The sequence below is a fragment of the Malaclemys terrapin genome, chromosome 2 (genome assembly GCF_027887155.1).
Source record: "Malaclemys terrapin pileata isolate rMalTer1 chromosome 2, rMalTer1.hap1, whole genome shotgun sequence".
Lineage (NCBI taxonomy): Eukaryota > Metazoa > Chordata > Testudines > Emydidae > Malaclemys > Malaclemys terrapin.
The window spans coordinates 229239919-229254004 of NC_071506.1; the positions used below are offsets into that span (position 1 = coordinate 229239919).

At 43.1% G+C, this 14086-nt stretch overlaps 1 pseudogene; it reads right to left on the reverse strand.

The window, feature by feature from the left end:
- The window catches only part of LOC128831327 (ATP-dependent translocase ABCB1-like), a 95009-nt pseudogene that overhangs the window by 13560 nt on the left and 67363 nt on the right, over positions 1–14086 (reverse strand).

Consider the following 14086-nt stretch of genomic DNA (forward strand, 5'->3'; position numbering starts at 1 on the left):
AACATAAAATTGTCGGTGTTTTGGAACACAAACCCTATCTGTGATTTCTCCCACCAGCCTGCTACAAACCTCACCCTCTAGCCATTCTGAAACATGACCAGGAACGCTATGCCACTGGAACACAGCTGTCCTTCACCCCAGGCACTGCATGTGAGTCAGATTAGAGGAGGGAGGGAGTGACAGCAATAGAAAAGTTAGTACACAGGGAGTGAAAACTTCAGGGAGAGGTGTTCCCTGCTTGCAATAGGGAGGCCTCTGTATGGTAGTGGGGATGGGGGAACGCAGTGACTGGGTCAGAGGTATGGCGGGGGAGGTGTGCTGAAGCAGGGCTGGTGAGGCACAGCTGATGAATGTGTGTGCCAGGGGGTGCAGCTGGCTCAGAATGCTAATTGTGGAACACTAGATGTACAACTGCCTCTATGGCCACTACCTCCTAACGCCACCAGAGCTTTTCCTGTTTAAAAAAAAAAAAAAAAAAAACTTGGAAATTCCATGGCAAAGAACAACGTTAAATGCAGAGTTAAGGTTGGTTGTGGGTATGTCGTACCCCTGCAGAATGCTGTGTGGAACAAAACTCAAACTACTGAAAACCAGGAGATGCACAAGTAAGCGTGTGCATGTAAGATTATTTCTGCCCTCTTTCCACAGTGCCAAGTTAACACACACCTTTGCTCTGCCAACCCTGCAGCTGCTGACATGTACAAGCTCTTCACCTCCTTTTACAGCCCATTCACTGTCACCCACAGGATTCTATCTAACAATATTACAGGACAAGAAAAAAATAAAAAAAGGCTGCCCACCTCATGTTCCATCTGTTCCATAGAGCTGGCAGTAGCCAATGAGAATTGTTTGCATATACTCCAGATGCAATCAGGATGCTACATGTACCTACACTAAAGGGTGGAGACAGTAGTTGGGCCTGCTTCTTAAGTGTGTTGGTGATGTGAGGACATGGGGATCATTCTGAGGTATGTGAGAGAGCAGAGCAGAGCTTAGGACAGGAGGAACTCTGTTTGCCACCCTCCAATGTCTGAACAAAGGGAGGAGCTAGGTATGTACCTTCAGGATCCTGTGTGCATCAGTACAGTGCAGAATTGTGTATATCATTGCAGGGCACAGGGGCTGTATTAGAAAGGGTATTTTCAGTAGCGAGCTGGCATATGAGCAATCTAAGCATTTATTATCTATGCACACTCCAGGCAAAGTGAGTGTGCTCAGTGGCAGATGGAGTTGTGCTGAAGAGCGGAGGAAGTAGTTAGCTCTGCTTGATAGGTGGGTTAGCGAGATCTGTGGATGACTTGGAGATGTGTGACAGAGCAGTGACTGAGATAGGAGATCTATGTGTGTGTGTGGAAAGGCGGGAGGTGCATGTGTACCTTCAGGATGAAGTATGTCTCAGTTCTATGTGGAATTGTGTAGGTTATGTCAGTAACGGGGCACGGGGCTTTAATTACAAAGGATATTGCCAGCTGTGAGGTGGAATTTGAAAGGATTCTAATGCTTTCAGGATGGCTAAGTGAAAGCATAGGTTGAGATGGTATCCTGTATGTAACAGTAGCCCTACACTTAAGCTGGGAGGTGCGAGTCCCAGCTCACATAGATGTACCCACTATGCATAGCTAAGGTGGCACGAGCAGTGGCTTGAGCTACCCGCATGAGTACAAACTCACCCAGACCTCCTGAGCACATACTACTTGTGAGGCTCGCCCAAGCCACCGTCCTGGCTACACTGCTCTCTTTAGTGCACTAGCTCAAGCAGAGCTAGCATGGGTATGTCTATGAGACCTGGGAATCACATCTCCCAGCTGAGATGTACTATCAGGGCACGGGAGCTGTAAAAGGCTGTAAAGTGGTTCTCACATTGTACATGTATGATATTCTTTCTGGGGAGTTGGCTCAGTGTAACAGTGTACGCCACAATCTGGAACTTTCTGAATCTTTATAGTGCCCAGGGCCAGTGAGAGTACGTGCACAGTGAGGCATAGCTGAAAGAGGCTAGAGGGAAGCTAGCATGGTCAACCTTCCCCTACCCATTTTTGTCCTTTCATAGTGTTAGATGGAATCCTGTGGGTGACATTGAATGGACTGTAGAAGAAAGTGAACAGCTTGAACGTTTCAGCAACTATGGGGTCGGTAGAGTAAAGGTATGTGTGTTAACAGGGAGCACTGGGGAATTACTGAAAGAGGGCAGAGTTAAGGCATCATCGGCAAATTTAACTCTGCAATTCCTGATGTTCAGAAGTTTGAGTTTTGCTCAACTCCAGGTTCTCCAAGGGGACGATATGCCATCAAGCAACCTTAACTTTGTGTTAACATAATTGTTTTGCCATTGAATTTCAAGGAAATATGAGTAACTGCGTGGATTTTAAAGCAATAAGAAACGTCCTCCTCAATCTTAACTAGAGTGGAGCTAGCATCCCACTATAATAGAATCTCTCTCTTTAGCACTGTTTTATTTAATATATTTCAGAGTAATTTCTGTAGACAATCATCACTGACAATGTTGTCCTTAGAACAATATAACATTATACCCATTTAGTTTATATTGGAGAGCTTACTCTTCCAGCCTCTTCCAAAGCTTTTTGATCTTTTGATGCCTGACCAGCCACAGAGCTCAGTCGAATAGCATTTGCAGCAATAATGAAAGGAATGCAGGCCAGGATAAGCAAAGTTAATCGCCAGTCATATACAAAAGCAATAATGATGGCGGTCAGAAGGGTAGAGGCAGTTTTAGCAAACAAGCCAAGTCGGCTTCCAGTAGCCTATGAAAAGCAAAAGAGTTCAAAGTTAGAGTTAATTCCTGACACACAAAACAGAGATCAAATGTATGAAATCATTGTTCACTCCTGATCAAATATTCAGAGGGAGAAAAATCATAAATGTTGTGCATTTAAAATCGACAATAATATATACAAAAACCCATATGGACAATTACATATGCAAATACCCCTAGCTGTGGGTGAGGTTCAGGAAGCCTGATGAAAATGTGGCCACATGGGCTCAATTCAACAAAAAATATCAGGGTCCTCCTGTGCCACAACAAGGCACAGAAATCAAGAAAAGCCAACAGCCTCTAATTTGGGGCATGTCAGGTATTGGGTGCCCAGCTTAAGGTACCGAGGTCCTGATTTTCATAGGTGCTGTACATCAGCTGAACATAATGGAAGCTGCAGGTTCCTTTAATTAGACACTTTGTTTTCAGCAGTGTTAGCAGCAGGAAATGAGCGTTCACACCAAAGAGCTCTTCTCTCCCTGAGGATCTGCACATCCATGTCATCAAGAAATGTAAAAGTGATAATTGGCACACCGGATCTGTGTAAACTGTGACAATACTCATGGCTCAGCTGAGCAAATAGTGGATTTTACAGCTGGGGGCCAAATTGGAAAAATCGGGGAAAAAATTGATTCGATTAGATTTGAAACAATTTAAAAAAAATTTTTTTTGTCGAATAAAAAATAATTTCAAATTGACCAAAACATTCTGGTTGACTAAAAACTCCCCTTGCTCCCACACACACACATTTTTTGGTATTGTCTCTCTCTCTCCTCTTTTTTATTTGGACAAATTTGAAAATGAAATGCCATTTCAAAACAAAAGTAGAAATGGCATATTTTTAAATGGTCAAAATGAAACATTTAGACTTAAAACAAATCTCCCTTCCTATCTCTTTTGACTGTCAATTTTTGCCTTAATTCATGAAGAGATTTGGGGTCCCTAAAAATACAGATTTAAGCAAAAATACCATTCACTGAAAACACGTTGGCCAGCTCTACTCATGCCTGCAGATGAAATGGAAAGTTTTGTGGAAACAATCCATCTTTCAAATATCGTACTGTGGACAAACCAAGAAAACCTTGGGTGGGAAGTATGAGTCTTTCTTTGCTAGCCAGAGGCTTTCCTGCCCTCAAGAGACTTGTGTTCAATAAAATTATAAAACCACACCAATGGCAAGATGAATTATTGCCATGTACTCTAGGGGCTTATACATAAAGATCACTTTGAGACTTCAGCTAGCACAACATATGGCTACCCACTTACTTAGCAGTAGCGGTGTTGGTTCCAGGCGATTAGAGAGACAAGGTAGGTGAGGTAATATCTTTTATTGGACCAACTTCTGTTGATGAAGAAAACCTAACGAAGAGTTCTGTGTAAGCTCGAACGCTTGCCTCTCACCAACAGAAGTTGGTCCAATACATATTACCTCACCCACCTTGTCTCTCACTCACTGATATTTCTTTGTTCTCCAGAGCACAGGTTCTCACCCTCTTTCTTTCTGACTGAGCCCCTCACCCCCAACATGCTATAAAAACTTAATGGCTCATCTGTGCCACAATAACTGGTTTTCTGCATATAAAAGCCAGGGCCAGCATTATGGGGTAGCAAGCAGGGCAATTACCTGGGGCCCCATGTCACAGGGCCCCCCGTGAAGCTACATTGTTCAGGCTTTGGCTTCATCCCCATGTGGTGGGGCTCAGGGCCCTGGGCTTCAGCCCCATGAGGTGGAGGCTTTGGCTTTCTGCCCTTGATCCCAGTTTAATCCTGGCCCTGTTTGGCAGACTCCCCGAAAACCTGCTCGCAGCCAGTTGAGAACCACTGCTCCGGAGAATGCAATGTTCTCATGTTCATTTTGATCTATTAAGCTTTTTTATAGTTTGGATCTCATACATCACCTTCTTCCTGTTTTACCTTGACAGCTGGGATGATGGACCTTATCCTCAAGAATTAAGTTGCAGTTTTTAAAGATTCAAGTAATTGTACGTTCCATCAAATATTTGATTGATTCCCCCTCTGTGCTGGCCAGTAAAGAGGAGATGGGAGGGAGTATGAAATCTAGTGAGTCTGAGGATCTAGTGAGTCTAGTGAATCTGGGAGTTAAGGAAGGATTTTTTTTTTTTTTTTAAACAAGTGAAGTAGAAATGTAATGTTATTTTAAACTATTGAATAAATCAGTAAATTTATTACTCTTTGCTCATGAGTGAATTTATTTTTAAAAGTATGGCTGATGCGTCAGAATTTTTTGGATGGGGTCGTGTGGTGGGAAGGAAAGGGGAGATTGGCAAATTCTGCAGAATTTTCCACTTACCTGCAGGGATTGTCAGTGGCTCCTATTCTACACCACTCCCTGAAGTCACACAGTCCCTAGTGCTCCTGCCATCACTGATACTCTGTATTAATGACAACTCACTTCACCCCATAAAGCCCCATACACTCTCTTGTGTATGAAATGCAGTGGACAGAGCTGGGAAGAAGAAATGTACCCATGTCAACATGAGGCCAGGGCATTGTCTGCAATGCAATTCTCCCACAACTACAGCTCCTCCAAGCAACCGAATTTTTTTACTTAGACGCTTACAGCAAGGAAATGGAAGGTGTATGAACATCTGCCGAAGCTTCAATAAATGTCATAATTTGGGAATAGTGAAACTGTTTCCAAGACTATTTAAATATGTCAGACAGCCTCTAGAGTAGATTTACCAATTCGTTTTCCAAAATAACTTAATCGTCCCTTGCCAACACTGTAATTCATATTTGTAAGCAAAATGTAAAACAAAAACTAACATACCCCTTTTATTTGTGAAGCATCTGTAGCTAGTCTGGTTACCAAAACCCCTACGGCATTTTTATGATCGTCGTACCACCCAATCTCCTGCAAGGGAATAGATGGTTCAGTTATTTTTGCTTTTGCAAATGAAATGTTCTTATCGTAACTCAGACTTGTCAGGGTCATTAGTACAATGTATGGACATTTAAAGCTTGACTAGCATGTGTGTGGGGGGAAGAGAGCGAGCCAACATAAGCACTAAGATACTCACTCTTCTTTTGTGATGAATAACATTTGTCAGATATACTGAAAACTATCTTAAAATAAACTATTCTTACCCTCAGAACATTAAACTCTTAATAATCCAGGTGCTAACAACTTCAAAGATTTTAGAATTTAGAGTCAAGAATGTGGCATGCACCATAATGACAGGTTTCAAAGGGCTAGCCGTGTGTCAGTTTCATTGCACCATAATGAGAGTGCCTTCCACACCCATACCAACATCTAATAGGCACAGTGCTCCTCTCCTACACCTTTTATATTACACTGACTTCTGTAGAGCTATTCCTGATCGATATGGGTGCATGTGGGAGAAGAATCAACTTTATTATCTTTAAAGGTAGTGGAAAAGAAGGAGAGGTTTGGGTTTTTTTTGTAATTTTCCCTCTCCTCCCCTATCCCCTTAGAATGCTCCTTTACATATGCAGAACCCTGTGATACCAAGCACTACCAATGGGTGTGCAGTGTGCCTAATCATTCACACACAGAGAATTCTCTGCAAGGAACAAATAGAGGTGTGTCCTTTCCCAGGGATCCATCAGCAAGGAGTATCCAAGGACAGTCGTGTTCCAATAGTATAATTGTAAATCAGTCCTGTTCCAGCTGGTCATCTTCACTAGAGAAACCACTCTAGTGAGCAAAGATAATGCTTTGAGAACATATACCTGTTATGATATGGTCCATTTGCTATGGAGTTTGATGCAAACAGACCTAAACCTATTTATCTAAACATTTATATCATGACCATCAGGGTGAGATAGAGATTTAACTTCTGTTTTGTTAATCTTTGCAAATATACCAATGCACTCAGATACATGCATGTTTTATACACTCTTCAGCATGGTCGATATTGAAAGAGATGGCACCAAAATTAGTCAGCTCTCCTAGCAGCACTGAGTTAATCTGTACATGCTTTTGCTTTATTTTGCTTCGCACGTGTGCTCAGAGACTTGCCGCTTGTGCATTGTTAAAGTTTCACTAAAAGGATGGGTTGTCTCCAAGCTGTATTGGAGGAAGGCTCTACACAGGCTGCATGGAACTAGGAATTTTCATGGTGTTATACAAACATCAGCCCACAAAAGCCATCTGGCTCACATGGCAGGAGTGCTGCATATTTGCTGCCTATCGCTCTGACCCAGAAACATGGCCCATACCTGTTGAAGCAATGCTTTGAATGACAAAGATCGCAATCTCTTGGTCAGAACTTCCCCAGACTTTCCAAACATGAATCCCTGAAAAGGGAGAATGGGAAATAAAACAGTTGAATTGTATGTGCTGGGCTGTACAGTCATATTTAGAACAACCTGCTGTAAATGTGATGATATTTCAACCGTTCAGCCACACAGTTTACAGAACCAACACAGTGTTTTAGTACATGGTTTCAGATGTTAGTTTAAAGCAGGTGAAAGGTACCACACACATTCCTGGAAACTGAAGTTTCCTCGTACTGCCCCCCGACACGCTTCCGCAGCCAGCTGCAGAGGTCAGCAGTGGAGTCACCTTCCCTGCTTACTCATTCCTTAGCCTCACTACTCACTCTGCTATCTAACAGTGCCGACTGGGCCAGTAGTTTTTGTAACATACACACCAATGTAGTGGAACTGGGCTGTGCCCAAACGCATTCCCCCTAGGACACAGAACAGTCGGCAGCACCTTTCAGGCATTGCTGCCCTGGGCTGCTTGGTAACTGGCAATCGGGAAGGGTAAGGCTCTGTATTCCATATCAGCCACTTGAGTCATTCAGTGTCTTGGCTCTGGAACAGTTTATAAGAAACACAATGAATACAAAGTTGCATTATGTCCCCAACATAGCCTCTCAACCAGATCTGAAAATCTTGACCATAATGTATGTGACCAGATACTCAGCTTTGACTTTTCAATGTAGTGACGTTTACCTGGATTATGTGTGTTACTAAGCTGATCACTCCCAGTACAAGAAACATTAGAGAAAGCAATGTGGTGTTTGTGCTCCTTTTTTCAGGATCTGTTTCTTGAAAACCCTATGTAAGAAAAGCACAAAGTGATCACTAGTTACAATAGCTCTGGAAACACTGTAGAAACTATTGAACTTCACCTTCTCTCAGCTCTTCCCCGGCACCTGAACTCTGCCACCTTTCAGCTTTCTGCTGCTGGCCAGGAGGTCACTCCACCTCTCCCAGCTGACCTGCCTCTCATCAGCTGCTCCTTCTCCAACCCTCCACCAGACCCTCTCCTCATTTGTCTGTGAGCTGCAGTGCCACTAAATCCTGCCTCCAGGCTGCCACTTCACCAGCTTTTATCTGCCTTCCACTGAATGCTGTCACTCTGTCAGACCATCCACCTCCCCTCCAGCTGATTACAGCACCCCTCTTCTCTTGCCTGAAGATAAAAGATTCCCTAAACATCTTGTTTGAACCATTCTCCCTGCCTGCTGCTCCAACTCCTAGTAACTTAGAATCATAGAATACCAGGGTTGGAAGGCACCTCAGGAGATGATTTAGTCCAACCCCCTGCTCAAAGCAGGACCAATCCTCAGGCAGATCTTTACTCCAGTTCCCTAAATGGCCCCCTGAAGGATTGAACTCACAACCCTGGTTTTAGCAGGCCAACGCTCAAACCACTGAGCTATCCCCCCCCCCCAACAATCATATGCTAGAATCCAAAGGAAGTCTCCATTTCTTTCTTGCAATGATTCAGGAATCAAGGGGTTAATTATTCAGACAGTCCCATAGATGTCCCTGGTACTTACAAACATGTTGGAATTCAAGGTACCTTGAAGGAGCTTACTGTCTGAAGAGAATGGGTACAATGCAATGAGTAGGGTCAGGTACAAGGCAGGGAGTCTGCACAACAGTGGAGAGTGGTAAAGGAAAACTGAGTTTGATAAGGGAACGTGATTTGCTTCACTGGAAAGGTGAAGTCATTCCACATACGGGGCTAGAAAATAGGCAACAAGTGGGGAGAGGAGATCAAGGGCTTTTTCAAGTTCCTACTGAAGTCAATGGAAAGACTTGTAGAGTCCAGTGACAGAGGGAGTAGAAGGAGGCTCTAAGGCATCACTAGAGACGACTAGCTGGAGGGTCAGGCAGGATTTAAAGTTCTGCATTTGTGCCTGGTTCATTAGTTTACCATACAGTTCTGAACTTACCCCAATGATTTTTCCATATATAACAGAAAATGCAGGGTGGATACCACCAGAGAAGGCAGCAGCAATCACGCCAAAGAATATATGCAGCCACTCAGGTTTGTTCAGAGCCAGAATTCTGGAATAAGGCACAGCCGGGAGATTTTCCTCCTATATAAAAGAGAGAAAATTCAACTATTCACTGAAAGTTGTGGAACATGACAATTTCCTCAGCTGGGGGTAAATCAGTAAACTATCCTAGCAACTGTTCACAGATAATTTGCCCCAGCCTCCAATGTACACACTGAATGAGCAAACATATTGAAGATTTGCCACTCTGTAATTTAAGGTTTTAAAACTGCAACTGCAAGTCAAAAAAATCTGTAGGCATAAATTTAACAAAAGGCTAACTGGGGGGTGGATGGGATGGTGTCTATATAGTTGAGTGAAATGTCAAATAGGGTCAGTGACCATGGATTGCAACACATAAATCGTTATAACAACCTAAAAGTCTCACTGTTCTTTTTGTGCTCAGATGAGTCTAGTTCAGCCTCTGCTAAATGCTAGTAGGTTGGCAGTAATAAAATTGGGTCTACTTATGTCAGTTAGTCTGTTTTGGCTTTTACAAAATACAGACTATGAACAATTACCAGATGCATGGAAAAGGCATATGAAACAGTGATTTAGGCTTCATCTCGCTTGAAAAATTCATGGCAGCTCAGTTCAACTTCACTGAACTATTCAAAAATGTCCATACATTTGTTGAGGAAGTTGTAGAAAATGAAATGAAAACATAGAAACTGGTACAAATTATTAGATGAGGTTCTGAGCCAGTTGCGATGACCTCGCCTGGTTATCTTTGCCTGTGTTTCAGAGACTGGAAAAGCCTGCCCACATTGCAACCATACAAGCATGCTGAACTTCGTGACATAAATAATTTCATGTCTTCCCATCAGATTTCTTCAATTTACTGCAAACAGTATGAATTCTGAAGCCATGTATCTTGCCATCTATTTCCTCTGACAAGGCCCAAATGCAACGGTTATGAATAGATAAAAAGTGTGTTCTGGACTTCTGGGCGATACATTGTAAAAATACATTCAGTTGCTGCTTATTGTTTGCATCGTGTTCTACCAGTAGACTGTACTACAATAAAAAAAGAGCTCTTAGAGCAGGATTTCTTCTCTGGTGGGTGAAGAAAATTAGGTCATCTAAATGTGTTTAAGGATCACAGGGCTGGCTGGGCTCAGCTCCCCCCTCCAGGCCAAACCTGAGCAGTGCTGCAACCTCTGAGGTTGCAACACCCAGAGTAGGGAGCCAAGCCCAGCTAGCCTGCGGAACAGGAGCTAGGGTCTGTCTCAAGAGGCGAGACTGATTTGTTTACACTTGTGTGTTCCCTGAAGATTCCCAATTCAAGTATTCAGATCAATGCTGCATATGACAGAATCATAGCAAAGGTGACATGGCTTAAGACCTTTTTAAAAAAGAAAATAGAATGACCTTTGTTCCTATTCTCACAAGCTATCATTAAACTTTAGGATTAAACTGAATTTTAACACTAACCTCTTTCTCCTTTGTTTTCTTCTTTTCAGATGACCTTTTCTTAGAAGAGGTCTTTCTGCTTTTATGCCTTCTGAATCTCTTAGAAATGCTTCCCATCTCAATGATTCCTGATTCTTCAAAACCACCAAGATCAGTCAGGTCCTACATCTTGAGATCATCTAGATCCTCTTCTTCATAGTCTTTATCTTGTCTCTCTTCATCGCTTTCTGATGTCTCACTTTGAGTATTTCCACCATGACCCTAGTGACAAGCAAGGAATAGTGATACACAGTCAGAGGACAGTTTGCAGCGAGGGGAAGGAACAGTATACTTGGCATGGAAACAAATAAAAACACCACCACTTCGGTTACATGGTCACTTTCACATAGTAATTTATATGTCCCCACCCCCCCCACTATCTATATAGTTCTGTGATGATGTCATCCACCTCTTTTGCTCAGTTATGTTTTTGACTCATTACATTGGGTAAATGTGAAGCACTGTTACTGGTGAAAAACAACCACTTCCAAGTCATAAACAAGATTGACTGATCAACTTTCACTAAACTAGAAAACATGCAGAAACTGCAAAGCGAAAATGGCCCAGCCGTTTGAGTGCAGAACCTGCATGTGTCAGCAACAGTATCAGTGAGATCATGGGCGCCGACACTGTGGGTGCTCTGTGGCTCAAGCAGACACCAAAAAAAATAAGGGGTGTTCAGCACTCGCAGGGCTGGATAATCTTTTGTGGGCCCCAGCACCTGGACTGTGGCCCCACCCCAATGTCCCTCCCACGATTGGCCTCTTCCTCCCCAAGTCGCCACCCGCATTCGACCCACAGGCCCCACTCTTGCTCACCCTCTTCCCAATGAGGCCCGCCTGTGCTCTACCCAGAGGTGCCACCCCTGCTCAGCCTCCCTCCCGCCCCCGAGGCACTGCCCACAGGTCACATGGGAGGGGAAGGGGATGGGGACGGAGAGGAGCACCCACCAGCAAATACATAAATCAGCACCTGTTGAGTGAGATATACAGATAATTTTCTGGAGTAGAGAGATGGCCAGTACATCTGAAGCATTTAGTCAGGAGTGCTCGATCACATCTCATTACCTGCTGCATCACAAGAGAAGAGTAGACACCCTTCTGTGTCATGAGTTCATTGTGTGTTCCCTGTTCAACAACAACACCGTTGTGAAATCCAGCAATAATGTCAGCTGTCCGGATTGTGGAGAGCCGGTGAGCTATCACAATGGTGGTACGTCCAGCCCTAGCCTTACCGGGGGTGGGGGGGGGGAAAATGAGAGATTTACTTTAAAATGTGGTGAAAAAAAACCCCAGAAAATTCCTACCTAACAGCACAGCAATAGTGTGGAAAATACAAGTGTAAAAGCCCTGCTGACCCTTTATAGCTGATGATTATTTCCATGCATGCCGTCTGATTTAACAGCCAAAGGACACTTCTGATTACAAAATCCACATTTATAATAATGACAGGGAAACGTGGATTAATTTTATAGACTGTGCAGGTACCCAATGCCTATAGCTAAGGTTGCCCGATTGTTCCAATTGTAAGACCCGTTGTCAGATGCTTATAACTTTGCCAAGATTTAATTATTTGGGCCGAACCTTTCCATGCTGGTATCTGCCTCAGATGGTTTTTAATTTCAGCAAAAATGGTTCAATGATTTCCCAGAATGAGGTTAGAGAAAAATAATGTTTTTTTGTCCAGATTAAAAAATTCTTATAACTGTTTAATTGAGAAGCGTTATCACCTAAATGCTTGCGAGCAGGGACTTGAAATTTGGAGGAGATGGGCATGTCTCACTGGTACCAGGGATGTGCCTTTTACCATTCCCATGAAAATCTGTCCAAATTTGGCCGAGTTATGAGGCTCTGAAAATGTCAATTTGCATGTGCTCAGTAGAGACTTATTAGAGTTCAGCAGCTAAATTCCCCAAAGACACAGCCTGAGCTCGCTGCATTGTATGACAGGAGTGCACATGCACCATCCCCACAGAGTGACTAAACATGTTCCAGCCCAGGATTATGGGGGCTGAACAGGACTTTGCCTGCAATTTCTCCTCGCCATAGTCAGGGGGAGTTGTGGCCCCAGACACAGGAAACAAGAGTAGGGATAGCAGAAAGAACAGTGATTATGGAAGGAATCAAAGTTATGGAGTAAAGGATGCTCTTGTCTGCAGGAAACCCATCTTATTTGTTGCAGAAGTTGTAAGGTGTGTAGTGAATGAGGAAGGGGATTGCAGGAAAAGAAAGGATGGTCTCATTATTGTTGTAGCAGCTGAGTATTGCCCTAGAGAATTGGATTCTATCCCGATCTCTGTGCTGAGCATTCACGGCTGCAACTGAAGTCAATGGGAGATGTATTTTTAACATATATAGCGCTGTATAATGCAAAATTCTCTGAAATATTGAGTCCTGGGCATCGCAGATCATGCACCCAAAAGTAGTATCAGGGGGTAGCCGTGTTAGTCTGTATCTACAAAAACAACAAGGAGTCTGGTGGCACCTTAAAGACTAACTATCTGTTAGTCTTTAAGGTGCCACCAGACTCCTTGTTGTTTTCCAAAAGTAGTATGCACTTTTAACATTAACATCTCTGTGCTTCAGTTCCCCGTCTGTAATATGGGAGTAATACTACCACACTACCTGTCGGGGGTGTTGTGAAGATAAATTCATTAGTGTTTATGAAGCATTCAGATACTAGAGTGATGAGAGGTATAGAAAAGCCCATGAGGAAGTTAATAATTTTGTTTTCAGAGCAGGGTTTGAATGGCATGGGGGCACACATTGAATGCTGAGGATAAAAAGAAATATTGACTAGCACTGAATGTTGACTAGCACCATCCTGTGCACTGAATGAAGCATGGGTCTTGTGGAAAAAATAGTATGTGATCATGTAACCGAAGACTGTCCCCTAATGCAGATGCACAAGGGGACCAAATTAATGTTGGTACCAGGCAACTTTAATTCTGTCATTCCCTAAATTTTGAGTGCTTGACTTTGGAACCTTAATGTTCTTTTCATGTAGTGTGTGTGAGTAATTCAGTATAAATAATGATATTACCTATACTACCCTCAATTACACCGTGAGCTACCGCTGATATTAGGGTTGCCAACTCTGACTGAAGCTATTCCAGGAGATTTTTTTTTCCCCCCAACACGACAATATCATTTTCTTAAAATATCCTATTAAAATCTCCTGGATTGCTTTCAATGGTCACAGGGAGATCAATGCCAATTCTGGGAGACTCCAAGCCAATCCGGGAGGGTTGGCAACCCTAACTGATATCAATGTGGTCAGATGGGTATAAGTGAAGGCAGAATTTAGGCCCACAGACTTAAAATTTATTGCAGATAAATGCTGTGGGTCATATAGTGCCCTGGAGCCACACACAGAACTTATGCTATTCTGTGTTTACTATTACGGAGTACTAATGGGAGGCTGGCTCTTTTATAGAGTATCAGGGGGTAGCCGTGTTAGTCTGTATCTACAAAAACAACAAAGAGTCTGGTGGCACCTTAAAGACTAACAGATTTATTTGGGCATAAGCTTTCGTGAGTAAAAACCTCACTTCTTCGGATGCATAGCTATGCATCCGAAG